A 23,216-nucleotide genomic window follows, 5' to 3' on the forward strand; every position below is an offset into this window, starting at 1 on the left:
AAACTCTAATTTTAAAAAATCAAACTATCGCTGTCCTGTTCTAGCGGACGGGAAGTAAAAAAACACTACAGTAATAACTTATTACTGTAGTGTTTTTTACTTTTTAATAATAAAAAACGCAAACAGCCAATTATTATTGCCGCGAGCCGCTTCTACACGACCCGATCAGCTATCATTTCACGTGATCGTGCAAATACTGCTTAATAAAATCAAAGATTATTTATATATTTTTTTTTAAATCTCATCCGTGTTCATAAAGCTTATATAGTTTGTCAAAGGACTTTCTCATTTCAAACATAGACAGAAAGAATCATACTATCTTTGTCTTACACTAGTACTAGCACCCAAAAGAAAAGGATGGGTATAGTTTTCCTGGTTCTTACTGACTGAAAAATTGGTTTGACCAACTATATTGCACAATTATATTGAATGAACGAATATTGAATGGTACTGAATGGCAGAATAAGTTTGTGCCTTTAACTTTTAAAAATTAATTAAAGAGGGAAATTGTTTTTGACATTTTGGATGTGAAGGTTTGATTTGATGCTTAAATAATTATAATTTAACCTATTTCCTCGCATGTTTGGAGAAAAGCACTATATATGCCTCGGCAGGAATAGCAATTCGTGGATTCGTCTTCTTTGTCGGACTCCGCTTCGCGTCGTCCGACAAAATCGAAGCTCATCCACGAATTGCCCTTTCCCGGCCTCTGCAATAATGTACTATTTTTTTCACCTTTAAAACATGGTCTGATCACTGGGAATAAGACCCAGAAACGGGTTTAATTTTGCAATTAATCTGCTCGCTCGTACAGCTGTCATTTGACTAGTCGCAGATCGCGAGATCGCTAATGCATTTAACCTTAATGACTGCTGATGGCTTGAGACTAATGAGCCTCTGATTCTAATTGGCGACGCCATTACGCTCGTTCGTATGCACCTCGTGTGCGAATGGCGTCCTTCAGCAGATTTCAACGTAGGTAATGATGGTGCGAAGTAAAATATTTTTCACCACACCAGCTCGGAAAGGCTTACTTTGCACTTTAAAAACTGATAGCAAAGTTGCATTTTATTCACATGGGAGACAAAGTAATCAAATGCTAATTTTGAGTTGGTTTCTTATGTTTGCTGGTAGAAATGACTTTTAAATGATGATTTTGGATGATAAATATTTAATAACATTCATTTGGATTTGATTTGGTTTGATTTTGTTTGATATTTTACATTTAATACTCGTATTTGCTTCAGGTTGGTGTGGTGAAAAATTTTGTGTTTCACTCGGGGGCAAATTTTGTTTAACCCTCGTGCTTTGAAACCCTCGCAACGCTCAAGATTCCATTTTTCGAACCACTCGCTACGCTCGTGGTTTTGGAATCTTTCGCTTGCTCGGGTATCAATATTAGCACGAGCAGTTAAACAACAACTTTGCACCCTTGTAAAACAAATAACTATTACAGTAGGTACATAATGGTGCTACCTACTTTCTCACACTAGTGAGGGAATGATCACTTTACGTGCCTACGTCGGAAGCTTAAAGGGCCTAATGTAAAACGTTGTAGGTACGATACACGTGCGAATAGGTAATAATTCGCAACTCGTATATATCGATCTAAAATACTCCTTTCGGTCGTGTTTTAATTTATCGCCACTCGTTGCGAATTTCCTACTTTTCATACTTGTATCGTAAATAACTATTACATACCCTCGAAAGTTTTTGCATATGTCTCAAATTAGGTACCTAGGTACTCAAATTTTCTTTATCTTAATCCTAGGGCTTTAAAATTCAGTATTTTAGAATCGATCTGGCAAAAAAGTCATAATTTAAGTTTATTTCATTTTATTAGTAGGTTGCTATAACATCTTTGTTGTAATATATTCTCTATATAGAGTCTATATAATCAACCGTCTGTACAATCAACATAATTATGTGTATTTTAGTTTATTGATTTTATTATTGTAGGTAAGTATATGGTAGTGTGACAATTCAAACAACACAAAACATTAAGTAAAATAATTTTCTTTTATTCTCTAAATGTAACTTCATGTTTCACTTTTCGTTACAAAAGTAATAAAAAAATAAAACTAGAATAAAAATTACACAGAAACACAACGGCGTCCTTAAATTAGCGAAGTAACTACTGCAACCTAGAACTAGGTATTTTCACACATTTCTTAATCTGAGCACGAACGGGTACGCACAATTGTATAAGATCTGTCAAAATGTGCATCCTAGGGCACCTAGGGCCTACCGCGAACCACTTACGACTTGTTGCCTCCCTGTTACACTAACGTACGAATCTACAAGTGCGACAGAGAGGCGTTCGAACGTGGTTCGCGGTAGACCCTCAGGCTGGTCTACCGAAATAACGAGTAATGAAACCAAATAAATTCGCATAAATTCCCACTTCATTAGCGCAATTACAAAAACTTTACGGCACAAACGAGCAGAGATCAACAACTGTAAACGACTAGTATAATTACAGTGGTGTTATATTAACCACTTACCGAGCGTACACGAGCGAACACTCAAATGTTTAGAGCGAGTACAGAATCAAATTAATTAGGGAATACGATCTAGAGGCTATTCATAAATTACGTCATTTCAAATTAAGGGGGGGGGGGGGGTCTGGACATCGGATGACGGTAGCATGAAGTAGGAGGAAATGGGTTCATTTGAAGCATGATTTTTGGATGATTATAGGGGGGGGGGGTCGAAAATCGTCAAAAATCGATGACGTAATTTACCTATTAGTGTAACCACATTTTATAGGATAGATAAATAAATAAATATACATCAGCCAGGAAAGCTGGACGTGCTGATTCAAATCGAGCGAATATTTTGACATGCATTTTAGATTTAAAAAATTACAGGATATCTTTAAAAAAAACACTTTATTTAAAAGTAGCCAGAATCGTAAATTGTGATTAAGAGCCCTTCAACGTGCACACTAGCGCCACTACTAAATTATCGTGATTATTTAAATTTAACGACAGGTATTTAAAAATGGGGGCCGCTACGGACTGTATTGTGTATTTTAAGTACCTTTTGAATACATCAAACTAGTTTTTATGTTGCTGGATTTGTCAATCTATGCGTCCAAAGTAAAAACGGCCGTTTTTGTTTTGAGTTCCTACATCGACGAATCCAGCAACATAAAAACTAGTTTGATGTATTCAAAAGGTACTTAAATACACAATACAGTCCGTAGCGGCCCCCATTTTTAAATACCTGTCGTTAAATTTAAATAAACACGATTATTTAGCAGTGGCGCTAGTGTGCACGTTGAAGGGCTCTTAACCTTGTGAAATGTGCCTACTTGTACACTTGATGCATCCCATTTTGACGCTCGCAAAAGGCGATTGACAGTGTAAAATAAAACCGGGCAAGTGCGAGTCGGAGTCGCGCACGAAGGGTTCAGTACCATAATGCAAAAAAAAAAGAAGCAAAAAGAAAACGGTCACCCATCCAAGTACTGACCCCTCCCGACGTTGCTTAACTTTGGTCAAAAATCACGTTTGTTGTATGGGAGCCCCATTTAAATCTTTATTTTATTCTGTTTTTAGTATTTGTTGTTATAGCGGCAACAGAAATACATCATCTGTGAAAATTTCAACTGTCTAGCTATCACGGTTCGTGAGATACAGCCTGGTGACAGACGGACGGACGGACGGACGGACGGACGGACGGACAGCGAAGTCTTAGTAATAGGGTCCCGTTTTACCCTTTGGGTACGGAACCCTAAAAATGAACTTGCACATTATGCATTTTGTAGAGGCAGTCTTAGTCATTAACAGTGGCAAATCTGCGCCAAATTTTTAGTAGGTACCACATATCTCGAGATCATGATATGCTGGTTGGCTCAAGAATAGAATTCGCCTGCATTCGGTTACCCTGGGGAATACAAAAGTAGCATAATGCCCAAAATGGCCCCACGATGTAAATGAGAACGATCATCACCACGTTTATTAATATGCAAGTCTGTCCGTGACAGTGAATTTGTGTACCTACTGAGCAATATATTATTTACCTAAACACGCCGGGTGAGAGGTAAGCCAGTAAGTTTTATTTACATAGAGGTGCAACACTGATTTTTGTGGCACTTAATTAACCACAATGGACCAGTAAAGCATGACTATCTTCGAGCAACACGGAAGGGAGGCGGCATTCGCACTATTTCCCCTCTGCCGAGGTACAAGATTAGCGCGTCAATCTAATCTATAGTCCGTTTTTTTTAGCATTAGAAAGAACTTCGCAGAAGTTCGCTTGTGGTTCTAAATCTGGCACTTTTAGCGGTAACAATTTGAAGTAAATTATATGTATTGACCATGCTACATTAGATAATTCAATAATGATTAACAATTAACGAGCCTGATAAAAACTGCACGCTTCCTTCTGCGGAGTTCTTTCTAATGCTAAAAAAAACGAACTATAGCGCGGGTAATAAAACTAGTTGCACTTGGATTTTTCACTAGACCGAGTCCAGACGCGCGCGTGAACACTGCTGCACAAAAATGCCTGTTTGCTCGGTTTTTTTCTATAAAAAGAGGTCGGGGACATCAAATTTACAAAAAGAAAGTGTTACATTTCACATGTAATATTTTTTTTTACATATCATACGTTTAATTACATTTAAATACAATTAATATATTTTAGTCTCAAGTAATTGTTGGATTTATCGATTTTGCTCGCTCAGTACAAATTGCGGATCGGTCGAGCGACAAATCCGACTTCTCATCTCTCAGAATACAATGACATACTTCAACGAAAATGTGTTAGTGTGCGTGTTGTGACACTAGTCACTCGTCCGTACACAAAAAGAGAACGAGGTTTGCAAGATTTGTCTTTGACGTGTGTCATTTTCTATGTATTTGTGTCGTCATTACAGAGGGCCTACCGTGAACCACGTTTGACGTGTTGCCTCCCTGTCACACTTACGTATGAATTTACAAGTGCCATAGAGAGGCAACACGTCGAACGTGGTTCGCGGTAGGGCCTCTGATTGGATTTTGTATGTAAGTGTGTGAGAAGTGCGACTGTGTGCATCTTCCCCCCGCGAAAAATGGCAGAAAGATTTGTACGGTGAGATATTGCTTGGGCCCCTCCCTTATTCCGACGTGTCGGAAGCCGGTGTTGCTCGAAGATGACTATAGAAAACGAAATGTCGGACGCCTCGGAGGCCCCATGACATTCATGACAAAAGTGTTGCCATGTACATGAGCATAGGCCGAAGGTATGGATGGCATAAAGGTATCTATATCTTTAAAGATGGCGCCTATGCTCGTGAAGATGGTGACACTTTTTGACATTTAACAAATTCTCTTTGACTACATATAGCAAACAAAATTATTTCGTTGAATATTCACCGAAAGAGCCTGAACGTTTTAATTTTTTAAATCCGTTTACCTACATACCTACCAATAAATCCGAATCTAAATCTATTGCACAAAGTTGTTCTCCTGCGGATGAATCAGTTCCAGTCTAGTTTGTTTGAATGGCATTCCCCAATTACAGAGCGGTGTTCCTCGCCAGGAATAGACCGTCGATGGCATCTCAACTGGACGCATTAGTAGATTACTTCAGTATGCACCGGCGACAGATGTAAGGAAATGAACTGGAAATGAGCGTTTATAGGCATTAACACTCGTACTTTAAGCTTTTTCCTCAAGGCGATTTAGTTAGAAGTAGATCGTCGATGGCATCTCAACTGGACGCATTAGTAGATTACTTCAGTATGCACCGGAGACAGATGTAAGGAAATTAACTGGAAATGAGCATTTTTAAGCATTAAGCTTTTTCCTTAAGGCCCACTTGCACCATTCCTTTAACCCGGGGTTAACCGGTTAATCCTGGGGAGTTACCATGGTTATCAGTACAATTTGACACTGGGTTAACGGTTTAACCTTAACCCCGGGTTAGTGGAATGGTGCAAGTGGGCCTAAAGCGAATTAGTTAGAAGTAAACCGTCGATGGCATCTCAATTGGGCGCATTCATAGTTTACTTCTGTATGCACCGACGTCGGATGCAAGGCATTGAACCAGTATAAACGTCTGATTTTAAAGTCTATCCTTTAGCTAAGGCGGTCAGTAAGAAGATTTTATGCTCAGCTACGGACTGGTTGAAATGAAAGCTTGGCCACATAAATCCATCTGTCAAATTATGCAATTGCATCAGTATTAAGAAAGGGTAATAGGGTAGATATTTGCTGAGGGCTGAATGAATTTACCCGAGTTTGAAGTCATGCGACACAAAAATGCGTCAATAAATTTTAATAATAAACATTATTTAGTATTCGTGGCCCGAGTTAGCACAGGTATGCTCATTATCAGAAGTCGCTTCTAGCCGCTTAGGTCCCGGTATTCTTAACAGAAAGGACGTGAGCATTTGCATTTTAGATTTAATATCGTTTAATGTGGAGATGAGATTTTACATACCTTCTACAGTCTGCTATTCCAAGCACGGGCTCCTTATTAATGTTGATTACGCTTAATTTCGCTTTAACTTTAATTCGCTACGTGTCTTGTTTTTAATAGGGAGTCAGGTATTGTCGGGTTTCCCCAAGTATGGAAGTTTGTTATGGGAGCAACGCGATTTGACTTTTAATGAGATGCAAAGACGGTAGATTTGAGAATGCGATTAATATCAGGATTGTTTTACATCATCAGCTTCTCGAACTTTTTTGGCGCCTGAACCCCTTTTGGAAACAGAAATATTTGACAGAGCCCCAAATTAAAAACGTGCGTTCGTCACTATTGAACTGTGAACTAAACGAAGAGTGATAGAGAGACATAAAGCTTTTCGTTGTCGAAGCGATAGCGATTGTAACCTTGGCTAGGCCGGCTGGTTATTGTTTTTTTTTTTCGCTATTTCTAGCACAGATGCATTGCGGAGCCCTATAGGTCAGCGGGGCATACTTTGAGAATGGCTGTTTTACATGATAGGTAAGTAAAGAAAAATCCACGAATCTGAAACTAGTCAGATAAAACAGTAAGCATTCCAGATGATTCCAAAGCATGAAGTAAAAAGCAATCCAGAGCATAAAGAAAACAAGTGAAATAAATTAACACTGAAATATTTCAATTTACTTCAACTCAAACTGCAAATTAAAATCCACTTTAATTTGCTAGCCGAATGCAAGTCAAAGTAAAAGCCTTTCCAATTTCTCGACTCTTTAGTATTACCAGCTACACTCCATTGTTGCCGTCACTCAGAAAGAACTTAACAAATTGCAGAAATAAAACTGAACGATACATCACACGATCCACACGTTGATTGTCAATTCTCGGTTGCCCCATAAGGGGTAAATTGGATGCATTTTCGGCCACGAAGTACCTAGTAAACTTGGTGTGTGTCATGAAAGGACGCATGTCGGGGATGTAGATTGGCTGTTAGGTTCTTCTGAGGAAGGCCGAAGGTGGCCGTAGGGAGACATTCGAGCCCGTGACATCCACGCAACTGTAGGGCTGATTAACTCGGGGATCCATGAGTATTTAGCTGACGCGAACGGCTCGGCAATTAAGTGTGGACGTAGGTGTTTGCAAGGTCTGTACTGTAGCAAATTGTATGTTGTCATTACACATAAGATAGGTTACCTAAACATAATAAAAACAAAATATACTTATTAGGTATACAATGTAAAAAGGCGAACTTCTTGAGTAATGTTACTGACTGGATCTGTCTAAGGGCCAATGGCAACTTGTTCCACAATAGTTCCTACAGATTTAGCAGATACCTACAGCTAGCGAGAGTCCACTTCACACTCGCAAGAGATGACCACTGCCATCTGCCAGAATCTTCTATCTATCTTCTATCTTCTATCTATCTATCTATACATATAATAAAGCTGAAGACGGTCGAAAGTCTGTACATGGAAGATATTTGAAAAAAAGTTGGCTGGGGATACTTAGAATCGATAACAGAACACGTTCCAAAAGTTTTTAGAATTTTTGTCTGTTTGTCTGTTTGTCTGTTTATCTGTTTATCTGTTTGTCTGTTTATTTGAACGCGCATCACGTGAAAACGGCTGAACGGATTTTGATGAAAACTTTACTTACCTGTCGAGAAAACTCCCGGCCAGGTTATAGGCTATAAAAATTCAACCCCTAAAAGGGGGGGTAGCCACAACACTCGATTGACTAAAGTTTGCCCCTAAATTTTATGGCGCTACTTAGGAAGGAGGGGCAAACTTATGTGCTACCACTATTGAGTACCCTGGTAAACTAACAGATGGCGCTGAATTTAATACGTTGTGACATGAATAAGCCACTGAGGAAAAATTTTGCCAAACTAGCTGTGCCCGCGGCTCCGCCCGCGTGGAATTCAGTCTGTGTCAGTAAGCGGCTTATTTCTAAGCCTAATTTCTCTCCCTCTCCCCAGAAAGCGGAACTTGAAGTAAAGTTGACACATGGATATGCTAGAGGACTGTAGTCCAGATAAAATATTTTACAATTAGGTACAACTAAATACAAACAAATAAATACAGATGGCCAAAGCTGCGGTGAAAAGACTCGAGAAAATATGGGATAACAGAAGCATAAACCGCAAAACAAAGATCAGACTAATGCGGACCCTTGTCTTCTCGATCTTCTTGTACGCGTCCGAAACCTGGACCATCAAAACCGAAACCCGTCGCAGGATAGATGCGTTTGAGATGTGGTGCTGGCGGAGAATGCTCCGGATCTCATGGACTGAACGCCGTACAAATGCATCAATTCTCGACGAACTTAACATTACAACGAGGCTCTCCACTGTTTGCTCCCAACGTGTACTTGGTTTCTTCGGCCATCTGAGCAGGGCAGGGCCAGATAGCCTGGAAAAGCTCCTTATTACTGGCCGTATGGCAAGGAAGCGTAGGGGTGGACGTATGGCCACGCGTTGGGCGGACAGAATAACGTCAGAGACAAACGCCACATTGCAGGCTAGCATGCACTGGGCCCAAGACAGAGTGGCTTGGAGAGCGCTGGTGAAAAGTGTCCACATTCGTCACGTCCCTCAGCCATGAGGATACGACAAGGAAGAAGACAACTAAATAAAAGTACACTCCAAAATCAATAGTTTTTTCGCCCTTATTCAAATTTTACACGTGATTTAAACGACATAGTAGTAGATGTACCTATATCAGACGATACAGTAAGGTATACGCGCGCAAGCGAAAGCGAAGCGGCCTGCCTGGCTAGAGCGCCACCGCCACCCACTCACCGTGGTGTTCTTCAGACTCCTGAGGAAGATCACGTGCCCCTTGTAACCTCAATGCGTTAACTGCGAGACTTTCGCGAAGGATTCGATTTTTTTCGGGAAGGCACGGTAATGCGTATAAAATGCGAGTCCCAAATCGTTTCACTCCGCAAACGATCAGTGCCGGGATAAGATATTTTGATGCCCTAAGCATTTTTAGACCATGGTGCCCCCTCTCCCTAGGGTCATCGAGATTACATAGAATTTTTTTTGTAAGTTGAGTGACGTTTCATTGCCGCATGAAACCAGTCAGTCAGTGAACTGAGAATAGAAATCAGTCACATATTTTTATCACGAAAATTGACAGTGCTGCAGCTGTAATGTTGCAACAGAGTAATGCTGCTGCAGTCGTCATATCTTAGAAAGTTATTGAAAACGCGAGCGAAGCGAGTGCGAACATTTTTCGATATAAAAACGCAATATGATAGAGAGTTGTACATTTCTACTTTTAGAATGGAAATCAGTCACATCATTTTATCACGAAAATAGACAGTGCTGCAGCAGTATTGTTGCAACAGAGTAATGCTGCTGCAGTCGTCATATCTTAGAAAGTTATTGAAAACGCGAGCGAAGCGAGCGCGAACATTTTTCGATATAAAAACGCAATTTGATAGACAGTTGTACATTTCTACTTTTAGAATGCAAATCATAATTTTATCACGAAAATTGATAGTGCTGCAGCAGTAACGTTGTAACAGAGTAATGCTATTGCAGTCGGCATCCGAATGTCACCTTTATCATAACTTATAATGTTATTGAAAACGCGAGCGAAGCGAGCGCGAAAATTTTTCGATATAAAAAACGCATTTTGACTTAGAAAGTGATTGAAACCGCGTGCGAAGCGAGCGCGAAAATTATTCGATATAAAAACGCAATTTGATAGACAGTTGAAGTTCATTTTTACTTTTAGTATGGAAATCAGTCACATAATCTTATAAGGTTATTGAAAACGCGAGCGAAGCGAGCGCGAAAATTTTTCACGAAAGGTGTTTTTTATATCGAAAAATTTTCGCGCTCGCTTCGCTCGCGTTTTCAATAACATTATAAGTTATGATAAAGGTGACATTCGGATGCCGACTGCAATAGCATTACTCTGTTACAACGTTACTGCTGCAGCACTATCAATTTTCGTGATAAAATTATGATTTGCATTCTAAAAGTAGAAATGTACAACTGTCTATCAAATTGCGTTTTTATATCGAAAAATGTTCGCGCTCGCTTCGCTCGCGTTTTCAATAACATTATAAGTTATGATAAAGGTGACATTCGGATGGCGACTGCAGTAGCATTACTCTGTTACAACGTTACTACTGCAGCACTATCAATTTTCGTGATAAAATTATGATTTGCATTCTAAAAGTAGAAATGTACAACTGTCTATCAAATTGCGTTTTTATATCGAAAAATTTTCGCGCTCGCTTCGCTCGCGTTTTCAATAACTTTCTAAGATATGACGACTGCAGCAGCATTACTCTGTTGCAACATTACTGCTGCAGCACTGTCAATTTTCGTGATAAAATGATGTGACTGATTTCCATTCTAAAAGTAGAAATGTACAACTCTCTATCATATTGCGTATTTATATCGAAAAATGTTCGCACTCGCTTCACTCGCGTTTTCAATAACTTTCTAAGATATGACGACTGCAGCAGCATTACTCTGTTGCAACATTACAGCTGCAGCACTGTCAATTTTCGTGATAAAAATATGTGACTGATTTCTATTCTCAGCTGTAATGCGGCAATGAAACGTCGCTCAACTTACCAAAAAAATTCTATGTAATCTCGATGACCCTAGGGAGAGGGGGCACCTTGGTCTAAAAATGCTTAGGGCATCAAAATATCTTATCCCGGCACTGATCGTTTGCGGAGTGAAACGATTTGGGACTCGCATTTTATACGCATTACCGTGCCTTCCCGACAAAATCGAATCCTTCGCGAAAGTCTCGCAACGCATTGAGGTTACAAGGGGCACGTGATCTTCCTCAGGAGTCTGAAGAAGACCACGGTGAGTGGGTGGCGGTGGCGCTCTAGCCAGGCAGGCCGCTTCGCTTTCGCTCGCTCGCGTATACCTTACTGTATCGTCTGATATAGGCACATCTACTACTCTGTCGTTTAAATCACGTGTAAAATTTGAATAAGGGCGAAAAAACTATTGATTTTGGAGTGTACTTTTATTTAGTTGTACCTAATTGTAAAATATTTTATCTGGACTACAGTCCTCTAGCATATCCATGTGTCAACTTTACTTCAAGTTCCGCTTTCTGGGGAGAGGGAGAGAAATTAGGCTTAGAAATAAGCCGCTTACTGACACAAACCGAATTCCACGCGGGCGGAGCCGCGGGCACAGCTAGTATGTAATACATTCAGAGACATACGGACGGATTGTACAGGATGTTGAAAAGTAATGACAGGATATGTAGGATAATACTTACGGAGGAATAAAAAATACTACCAGCATTATTTATGTAGGTATATTAGTGCGTGGCACTGAGCGTCAAACACGAGCGTCGTAGGTAAGTATATACGCACACATCAATCGTGTTTCGGCTTCACTTTTGGCATATTAGTAGCAGTTTGGGACTACTTGTCTAAGTGTAAGTAAACATATATGAAAAAAAAATTTGGCAATTCCAAAATTTTACTTAAATACTTGTCTAATGTTTTATGCATTTTCATCGCGTTTGAATGCGTTACCTATGCTATGCCGTCTCTTCTTTTCATTAGTTCTAGGCTCAGTATTCATTGCGAACTCAAAAATTCATAAATAGTTACAAAAAACACCATGAGTACTTTGTAGTTGCATCGTGTTTCAGAATTTAAAATTTCAAAGTGAATTCAAAAAGCATTTGAGTGGTTTCACTCTGTGAGAGGTTTTATTTTAAATATATATTGCTAGTTCAGGCGAGGTATTAATATTACATGAGCGGTAGGAAATGCTACCGGATCGCCACCTAAGAACTATGGACCGGGAGTCACTTGAAAACGAGAATAATTTTGCGCGTTGAAATTAAGTATTATATAAAAAAAAATCTCATAAAGCGGAATGGTTATATCGTCGTCGTCATTAATAAGAAGATAAATGTTTAGGAAAAACAAACTCATTAATGACTCAACCAATATTCAATATAATTTTCGTAGAAAACATATCTTAAGTTTTATTTTCAGAATATTTTTTCATATTATTTGTTTGCCTGATTCAAAAGTTAGAGAGTTCAAAATAATGCCCCTAATCTCTGTGCTCACATTATTTTGAACTTTCGGGGGATTACTTCCAAAAGTACGCAGTAAACCAAAAACGCTCTATGCAACCTTAATAATAATTATTTTTAAAGATCTATCGAATGCTGCCCCACGTCGATTTTTACATTTTTTTTACTTTAATTTTTCCACCTATAAAATATATATTTGTTTATTTTTAACTTCTAAACTAAGTAGCGACTTAAAAATACACATTCATACGTTTTAAGCTACATCAAAATATTTTTAACTTAGGTATAGTTTCCCAGTAAATGACGAGTTAAGGATAACTCATGAACTGTGAACACTGAACCGTGTCCGGGCCAGAGCTTCCGTGTGCATGCTAAGATACTTATTTCATTACAAATCTACAGTTTTAGCATGTCGTTTTAAAATGAGAGCGTAATTTTGATTGTATGGTGGCGGCTTATTTTTGATTAATCGCGGCTTCCGAGGTCAACTCCCGGACTAGCAGTAGTTCTTAAAATGTCCGCCCAGGTGGACGTTTTATTTGATGCCTTTGAGTCGCCGCCAGCGCCGCATTCACTTATGTACACTGGGAACTCATTGGAAACTGCAGTTTATAAATAAAGTAACAGAACCAACGACATACTCGCCTTCTTCAGAAACATAAGTGTAATGTACCAGCTGAATATTTATTTATTTAAAGTCACTTTAATCACTACTTTAAGACCACAGAACACCTTAAAGTGACATTCCATTTCCAACTGCAGCTGCAATACTGTTCATTTTCTATGGAAATTGACAATGACAGCGACGCTTTTCCATAGTAAAATAGAACAGTATTGCAGCTGCAGTTGGAAATGGAATGTCACTCTTATTCTTATTTCTGTGTTTAAGACCTTTGAAAGTCGGGTTCTAAATTTATTTTATTAAGAGTAACTACTTGTACATGAACATTTAAGTAACATATATTATATCAAACGTCTGATAGGTACTTACTACAGTTTTACTATTATATTATAACTGTTCGTTGCTAAAATAAAATATCGAGTCCAATTGCATAGTGGCGGTTAAATTTACAAATTTTTTACCCTATTTTTAACCCTCTTAGCGCCACTTGCACCATCCCACTACCATGGTTACCAGTACAATTTGACACTGGGTTAACGATTTAACCGGTTAATCCTGGGTTAGTGGGATGGTGCAAGTGGCGTTTAGGGGTTAGGTTAAGTTCATGTGGCTCTAAAAAAAAACTAAAAAAAAATTCAGATTTTACGTATATGTTTTATATACTTAAAGGTATAACCTAATGCCTGCTAAAATATCGTTTATTTAGGCGAACCGACCGGTGTTCGGAAACTTTGTTGGAGACGTACCACGGCCACTACGGCCAGGTTAAAAAATTATTAAAAAAAAGATTGAAACTTGTAGAGAAAAAAAAACATTAATTGTGTTTTCCAGACACTCTTTCTTACAACAATGAAGAGTATTCTACTAATCTAAAGTGTCATTCCATGAAACTTGCCAACTATATAAACAAACCGCCATATTGAAGTTGTCTATAATAATAATGAATTTTGTTTACATAGTTAGCAAGTTATAGAATGACACTTTATTTACTTTGCTTCTGCTTTGGCCAACAATGTGTTCTCTTTTCTCGACAAAAGCCAGATGTGCAGTGCTGCTGTTTAATAATATTATATGTGCCAATAAGATTTGCCCTCAAGATTATTAATTTCCACGGCTAATAGGAACCTGCCAAAAACTGGAGGGCATTAATTTTGCATACCATTGGCCGCAGGTCGAGATATTGGAACGATCCCATTCAATAAGTAAGAATATAAATGTTCAGTGTAGGTGTACAAATCCGTAAGTCCTGACTGACTGACTCATTAATGCAGAGCCGAAATTACAGAAGTTACGATAGAAAGATGATATTTGCAAATGATGTTACATTTACATATAATGTGAACGAGAAATAAGAAGTGATTTAGAAAAATTCCACCCCTAAAGGGGGAAAAAATAGCGTGAAAGTTTGTGTGCTTTTTTTTACATTCATCCCCTAAGGTAGGAAAAAAGGGATTAAAGATTTGTATCGGGATCGAATATTCTTTTAAATGGGGAACTTGAAACGTTGTAAAAGCATGTTATTAAAATACATGAAAAGTAGTTTCAGCGTTTTCGAATATTCATTTCCTAAGTCGGTTAAAAAGTGATAACAGAAAGAATGTCGGAAAGTGAGTAATGCAGTATGCAGTTACATAAAATAATTAATTAAAAAATTAAAAACACGACTGCTGCATTTTAAAGCGAACTGAAAAGCTAAAAATAATGTTCATATGTTAGTTACATAACTTTATGAATCTAAATTGGAATGTAAATATACACTCACGGTCATTCACAGTAAATACTAAGGGTTAAGGATGACTCACGTTAGACCGGGCCGTGTCCGGGCCGGAGCTTCCGGCTCATCGTTTTCAACGGAAAGCATCACGTGATCATCTGTCATGTCATAGAAAAGTAAGCCCCGGAAGCTCCGGCCCGGACACGGCCCGGTCTAACGTGAGTCATCCTTTATGCTCATTTATGACCGTGAATGTAGGTACGTGTACATTTAATTTCAATTACAATCGGGGGACCTTGGTGTGCTTATTGCATCTCATTCAAAAGGTCCCCCGACTGCAATAGAAATTAAATGTACACGTACCTACATTCACGGTCATAAATGAGCATAACCCTTAGTATTTACTGTGAATGACCGTGAGTGTATATTTACATTCCAATTTAGATTCATAAAGTTATGTAACTAACATATGAACATTATTTTTAGCTTTTCAGTTCGCTTTAAAATGCAGCAGTCGTGTTTTTAATTTTTTAATTAATTATTTTATTTTGAACATTTTAGTGAAAAAAACTAAGTATAAAACTATGATTGAAGGTAGGTATATAGATTTCCCCCGGCCATTTAGTTGTCCACGAAGTTTTTTTTATGTGGATATTAGCTTCTGGAACTGGGACCTTTTAATTAAGCTCACCGTTCCGGAATACGTCCGGGCTTCTTTTCTGTGGACGATATGTGGATGTGTTCACAATTTGGGATATTCGACATTTTTAAATATAACTTCTTAGAAAGAAGTAGAAGTAGGACCGCGTGCAGCGCGCCACGTACGTTGGGCTACGTTCGACTCTTTTAGTATGAAAAAGTCGAAGGCACCTGGCTTTGGACCGCGTGCAGCGCGCCACGTACGTCGGGCTATCTACGCCCGACACTCTTAGTATGTTCGGCGCCCGGTTTTGCAACGCGTACGGCGCGCCACGTAGGTCGGGCTACGCCCGACGATTTAAGTATGAGGGCGCCAAAGGCACCCGGCTTTGGAACGCGTACAGCGTGTCTTGTACGTCGGGCTACGCCCGACTCTTTTAGGTACAGCACGCCACGTACGTCGGGCTACGCCCGATACTCTTAGTATGAGGGCGCCGAAGGCGCCTCGTTTTGGAACGCGTCCGGCGCGCCACGTACATCGGGCTACCTACGCCCGAGACTCTTAGTATGAGGGCGCCGAATACGCCCGGTTTTGCAACGCGTACGGCGCGCCACGTAGGTCGGGCTACGCTCGACACTCTTAGTATGAGGGCGCCAAAGGCGCCCCGTTTTGGAACGCGTCCGGCGCGCCACGTACGTCGGGCTACGCCCGACGCTTCAAGTGTGAGGGCGCCGAAGGCGCCCGGTTTTGGAACACATACAGCGCGCCACGTACGTCGGGCTACGCCCGACGCTTTAAATATGAGGGCACCCGGTTATGGAACGCATACAGTACGCCAAGTACATCGGGCTACCTACGCCCGACACTCTTAGTATGAGGGCGCCGAAGGCGCCCGGTTTTGCAACGCGTACGGCGCGCCACGTAGGTCGAGCTACGCCCGACGATTTAAGTATGAAGGCGCCCGGCTTCGGAACGCGTACTGCGTGTCTTGTACGTCGTGCTACGCCCGACTCTTTTAGGATGAGGGCGCCGAAGGCGCCCGGTTTTGGAACACATACAGCGCGCCACGTACGTCGGACTACCTACGCCCGACACTCTTAGTATGAGGGTGCCGGACGCGCCCGGGATTAGTAAGCGTACAGCGCGCAACGTACGTCGGGCTACGCCCAACGTTTTGAGTATGAGGGCACCGAAGGCGCTCGGCTTTGGTAAGCGTACAATATTATACTAAAGGTAGGTACGCCTCGGGCCGTACCTAGGCCGTTTGGACACTTCGGGCTTTCGGCCCTACGCGAAGTTTACCTTTGGTGCGCCTTTAATTTGGTGTTCAGACATAGAATGACAATACAATTCTATTGTTACAGTCGACCTATACAAGTATTTGCTAACGACTTCAGAGATAATGTAAACAACATATGTTCGTCCTGTGAAAAGCCAATCTTAACAGAAAGTTCGTACGCCCAAAACTCCACAGCATCATTAAATGTAAAAAAAGCCACCGAAAAAAAAGTCTCATTAATCATAAACCAGCTCAATTTAAAAAAAAGTCCAGGCATAGATGGAATACGAGCGACGGATATTAAAAATATAAACACGGAAATTACCCCTATTATTACTCATCTAATAAATACTTGCATCAAAAGCTCAACTTACCCCGACAAACTAAAAATAGGCACCATTAGACCGATTCATAAAAAAGGGAGCTATTGCGACACTAATAATTACCGACCCATAACCATATTATCTTGCGTTGATAAAATAATTGAAAATTTTTTTGGAACCCAAATTCAGGACTTTTTACATAATCATAAAATTATTAATCATAAACAATATGGCTTCCAGAAGGGAAAAAATACTTCTCAACTATTATGTAGCTTTACAAACGAAGTCAATACCTACCTAAACGACAAAAAACATGTACTTGTCTTATTTATTGATTTCAGCAAAGCCTTTGACACTTTGAGGTACAACACACTTTATAACAGGCTTCTGCGAAGTGGTGTACAGGGCCCTTTTCTAGATCTAATGAAAAACTATCATACAAATCGTTTCACAGCAGTTAAGGTCGATAACACATATAGTAACTTAATTCCCACAGAGAGAGGCACCGCACAGGGCTCGATTTTCTCAACAACCGAATACCTACTGTACGTAAATGAAATGTGCAATATATTTGCTGACGGTTCTGTGTACCAATTCGCAGACGACACTTGCCTCTTGGCCGCCCATTTGGATATAAAAATAGCAGAAAATATTCTACAAAAAAACTTCAATCTATTATGTGCCTGGGCCCACGATGTAGGATTAGTCATTAACTACGACAAAACAAAAGTTATGTATATACACTCCGCTCACAAAAAATGCCAAATAAAACCGAGGATCATAGCACACAAACACCAGTGCCTACACCGCGTTACCACGAGCGCATGCGATTGCGAACCCTTGGAGCAAGTGGATAAACATACTTACCTTGGTCTTAGAATAGACAATACATTTAACTGGGGCCCCCACATTAATTATGTCTGTAATAAACTGAGATCCATATTGTCCAATTTATCCCTTTTGAAATATAAAATACCTTTTAGTACCCGTAGAATGCTATATATGTCATTAGCCGAGTCTATAATTAAGTAGTTACAGCTTAAGTAGTTACGGCAGAACTTATAAAACCTACCTAGATAATATATACAAACTACAGCTAAGCCTGATAAAAACAATTGTACCTAACTCGATACGGAGAAAGTATAGAAATAACGAAACAAAGCTATTTGAATACTGTAATATAATTAATGTATATGATAAGTTTAAAATGATGCTAGTATGTGATGAAATCGCTAACTTACCTAACCTTAAAAATAGATCAAGGTCACAAAAATTGAGAAATATCAGTATACCTATGTATGTACTACCACCTTATAAGAATACCTACGGAAAAAGAATATGGCAATATATGTTACCCTATACACTAAACTCATGGACTGATGATGTAAATCAAAATATACTTAATAACACACATAAGACCAAAACAATTATAAAAAATATGTTGTTATCAAGTACAGGTGCGCGCTTGAGTTGTTCATCAACAACTCAGGTAACCTAAAACGATATTTGTACTAACCATTATTTCCTTATTATACATTTAGATATAGCTACTAACCGGAATGTAAACGAGCGACAATGGCGGCAGATAAACCGTACGCGGTTTTCGTTCGCTGTGTCACCATGTTAAATTAGTATGTAAGAGTTATTTTGGATAAATAAATTAAAAAAAAAAAAAAAAAATAGAAAGACATAATATGTATAATCATTGTCACTTAAATACTTCTTACTATTATGAAAATTAGTTTAGTACTAAAGTTAAGAAGAAATGATTGAGGTTGGTATGTACCTACCTACCTACGCACGTGTTAAATCAAAATCTGTTTTTTTACAGTCGGGTTGAATTAGTAGTCAAGTACAATTTTATTCACAAGAAATATAAGAATGCAATAAGCCATAAATTATTCAAACCTTATCGCTTAAATCGAAGTTCACAGGTTTAGATTTCAATAGGGCGATTTAGAACATATTTGTGTTTAGTTCCTTTTACCTTATAAAATTATATACAAATCATATGGATGATTTGTATATATTTTTATGATCAGCAGTCAATACCCTTTCATTTGATAGCTCACTAAATTAGATAGAAGGATTTATTTTTCTTAGCACATTTTGTAAATCCTTATTTAACCAAAATAAGACTTAAACGCGTATGCTGCATATATATTTTAAATCGTCTTTCAAGGCTCTTCATTTTGAGACCCCACTCGATAGGATCGCAAGATTTTTTTTTCTAAACGTGACGCAATTTTGTGTATTACGTCCGCCATATTGGTTTTATAATAACGTCACATAGCCTATGTTAGTCGGGATGATGTAAGGATTCTAATGATGTATCATACATCTAAATCGGTTAAGGCATTCAGAAGTTATGGTGGAATAAAGAAACTCACATACATATATACATACAAACATGAACGCTGAAAACAATACACTCTTTTTGTTTGGGCAGTCGTGTAAAAAATAGTGTGATATTTTTGAAAGTAGTGACAATATAGACACTACTTGGTGTACATAATAGAGTACACCAAGAACATAATTAAGGGTAAACTTAAATCTAAAACAAGGTTGTTTCCCGACGAAGGTTCCGCTCTGTAGCCTTTCTGATAGATTTCGTTATGCTTGTAGAAGAGGTCGAGGAAGGCGGTGCGAGAGTGGTAGGGTCTGGTAGCGACTCGGAGCTCTGTGTCCAGCTCTAGATAGTGCCATTGGTCTCGGGTCACCGGCTGCCAGATGACGGGGATCAGCTCAATTGGTTCAGGAGTTGGGTTCCTGGGAAGTAAAGTAAGACAATATTTAATAACTAGCGTCCACTAGCGTAGATAAAGTTACTTTCGCAGTTGTTGAAAATTCATCACTTACGGGGCAACAAAAGCCTCCTAAGGATGTGATAGTTTATCACTTAAGAATTTAAGATTTCTCAACCATTGAAGCGTTCCATTAGCTACCCTCGGGTTTTGCTATCTGACCATTAGTACTCGTGAGAACAATCTAAATGAGCCCTAACTCGAAGGGGTCGTTATTAGAGTAATGTTTGGTGAATTTTATAAAATAATCTGGATTATAAGTACCTAAATTGGACAAGATAAGAAGATTTAACATAATTATAATTTACTTATAGCTGCGTAATGGAAAATATTATACGTACCCATATTTGATAAAGTTCGCCCACAATTCTGTCATGCGATCAACAATCAGTTGGTCCTCAGGATCTAGGGGTTTATCCATGTAAGAAATGTCGAACAGGTACCCAAGTTCATCTCCGTGAGTTGCTCCACCTCCGGTCATGTTTAATCTATGTTTAATAAAATTTCTCCCACCCGAATAAGAAAACATATACAAATACATAGTTTGTACTCCATTATCCAAATATTTCTTAACAGACTTTAAAATTGGATAATTGAAGTAAAAATCAGATCCCAAATCTATGAACCGTTGTATCAATTCTGCAGATATATCTTCGTCACCGATATAAAAATGAGATACAATCTCATGCATTTGGGCATTACGTTCATCTTCATCTTCAAAATCAAAGTTCCTATTCATACAACGTTGTACAAAATCTTGAAAAATGGTTTCGGGCGATTGGGCAAAAGTAATATATAATTCTTCGTTATTGAATCCAATTAAAACTTCAACGTTTTTTACTCTCGGCACATTAGTGTTCAGTGGATGTTCTGTTATAAATCTTTGAACATTCTCAAATTCATTTTCTACGCAAGGCTTAAAATTTGACATTCCGAATTCATGAGTTGCTGCAATGAGTAGATGTGGGTCTAATGTAGCCAGGAAAGATAATGCGTCTTTGACGTCACTTGAATCATGGTTAAGATGCTTTGCTAATTCAAACGGCGCGTTAGGATCTGGAAAGCCGACTGTATCCCCAACCAAACTCACACCGCTTTGCGGAATCAATTTCTGGAACAGGTTTTCATCTTCGCCGTAGTACAGATGCAAATCTGCAGACATTCCGCCTGCACTATTTCCTCCGATAGTTACCCTAGTATTGTCTCCACCGAACGCTGCAATGTTATCTCTGATCCATTTTAACGCCATCGCTTGATCTTTCAATCCTTGGTTGCCAGGTACTTCAGGAATATCCAAGCACATGAAACCGTACGGTCCCAATCGATAGTTTATAGTAACAAGAATGATATCATGTCTAACTAAAAAACTGGGTCCGTACACGAACCTGCCAGGAAAGCCTAAGGTAAAGCGGCCTCCAAATATCCAAACAAAAACTGGTAAGCGGTTCTCATCGCTGGCCGAGTCCGGCACGTAAACATGGATATGAAGACAGTCGAGGGATCCGACGATAGTGTGATTGAACTCTTCTTCTTGAGGACAAATTGACGAATCATCAAATGCGTCAAATGTGCTTTCAAACGTTGGGTAGGGTTTTGCATTCTGAAATTTAAAAAAAATTGATACATTAGTTTCAATCCGATTAGAGATAATTTAACAAGGGAAACTAAGGCAATGTTTTCTATACCCAGTACTCGAAAATGCTGTTTTAATATTTAAATTCAGATAAAAGAATTGTATTTAATCCTCAAGAGTGCAAAAACACGGTTTTTAAATTGAGTAAAGGGCTGCACAGTCCTTTTTTTGAAAATTTTCCAAAGGTTACGAAGAGTTCTTCTGCGATATTTTCGTTTTTGTTTAACAAAGTATGTTGTTGTTGCTTGGTCTACAAACATAAAAGAGATCTGAATATCTCTTAATAATTATGTAATAATATTTCATGGAATTTTATTTATTAATTGTATTTTATAATTCTGGCATTTTCGAATTGTAAATTTTTGTTGCTTTTATTTTTAAGCAACCTGACATGTAAAAGTGCCCGTGTGGCCTATTTGCTCAATAAGTGTTTGATTTTATGATATTCATACTAGCAAAAAGAATAGATAGTATGGAGGGGTCCTGTCATTGTGAATTTTGTAGTCACAGTAAATTTGCTGCCATCTATCGACACACGACTACAACTCAAAATGAAAACGTAAAACAATATCAAAAAATGTATATATATGGATGAATGATTTTATTATTTTTATATCATTTTGATCCATGTTCATTCACTCATATCTATGTGTTAAAATTGTTAAATTTGAAACGGTGTCGTCACGCTATCTAGCCGAGAATAGGCTAAAGGTGTGTGCGGCATCTGTCCGAGAATGACATTTTCTTGATTTCCGAGGCACGTTTTTTCCTTAGACTTTATTCATCTTATACGAAGTAAATATAGGACCCGTCCCGTAAGGTCAACCTCATGTGTCAATATTAGCACGAAGGTTAGACTGTAACATTTCCCCCTTGTAAAATAAACGACTATATTTGTTGGTCCTTATGTATGTTTGGAATGGATTTATAAAAGTATTCGACATTTTGACTAACACTTGTATAAGTGGTACTCACACCAAACACATTATCGGAATCAACTTGAGCATACGGGATTCCCATGAACGTGGAGTAGTTCCTTCAGCGCGCAGTCCTCGTATGTGCCCTACGGGGCTATGCACTTGAGGGTACCCGTTTTCGTCTGCAGGCAACACTACAGATCCATCGCTAACAATTACAAATAAAACTACACTCAGAATGATGATCCTGTACTTCATTTTGCCGCAGGTAAATTAAAACTAGTCCAATTATATGTAATTCAATACATTTATCTCGTTGATAAGATAATAAATTAATCATTATTACTGCATTATAAAATATGGAACTTGGATAATCCTGATGGACAACAATTTATCTGATTTAAAAATGAAGGGGATCAAATCAATTAGGTGTAGGTAATAATAATGTAAGTTTTATGTGGTGACGGTTTCGTCTCATTTTTAAATCCTCATAGCTTCTTCCCAGATAACACCAGAGAACTCTAGTTCATAAGATAAGATTTCGTAGTTAGATCTCTTTTAATCAAACTTAAAATTTTCTACTTCGTGGTCGTGACCTCATGTCTGAGGGACGTGACTCCTATGGGTTATTCTTCCTACCACTACTCTCCAGGCCTCTCGTCTCGATCTTCGGCCATCTGCATCGTTGCCTGGAGCGAAGTCTGGGTAATATTTTCTTAAAATTTTATATTTACCTTAATTATGTAAAGGCGCATATTACCGTGGATGTCAAATTCGGCGCCTATCGCCGTGGTATTTTACTATACCCATTTTATGAGCAAATCGATCAACTTTCTAAAAA

General features: G+C 38.8%; 1 pseudogene; it reads right to left on the reverse strand.

The window, feature by feature from the left end:
* Positions 1-19,519: 19,519 nt before the first annotated feature.
* On the reverse strand, positions 19,520-22,633 carry LOC134666880 (juvenile hormone esterase-like; annotated as a pseudogene).
* Positions 22,634-23,216: the final 583 nt, after the last annotated feature.

The sequence above is a fragment of the Cydia fagiglandana genome, chromosome 8, assembly GCF_963556715.1.
Source record: "Cydia fagiglandana chromosome 8, ilCydFagi1.1, whole genome shotgun sequence".
Lineage (NCBI taxonomy): Eukaryota > Metazoa > Arthropoda > Insecta > Lepidoptera > Tortricidae > Cydia > Cydia fagiglandana.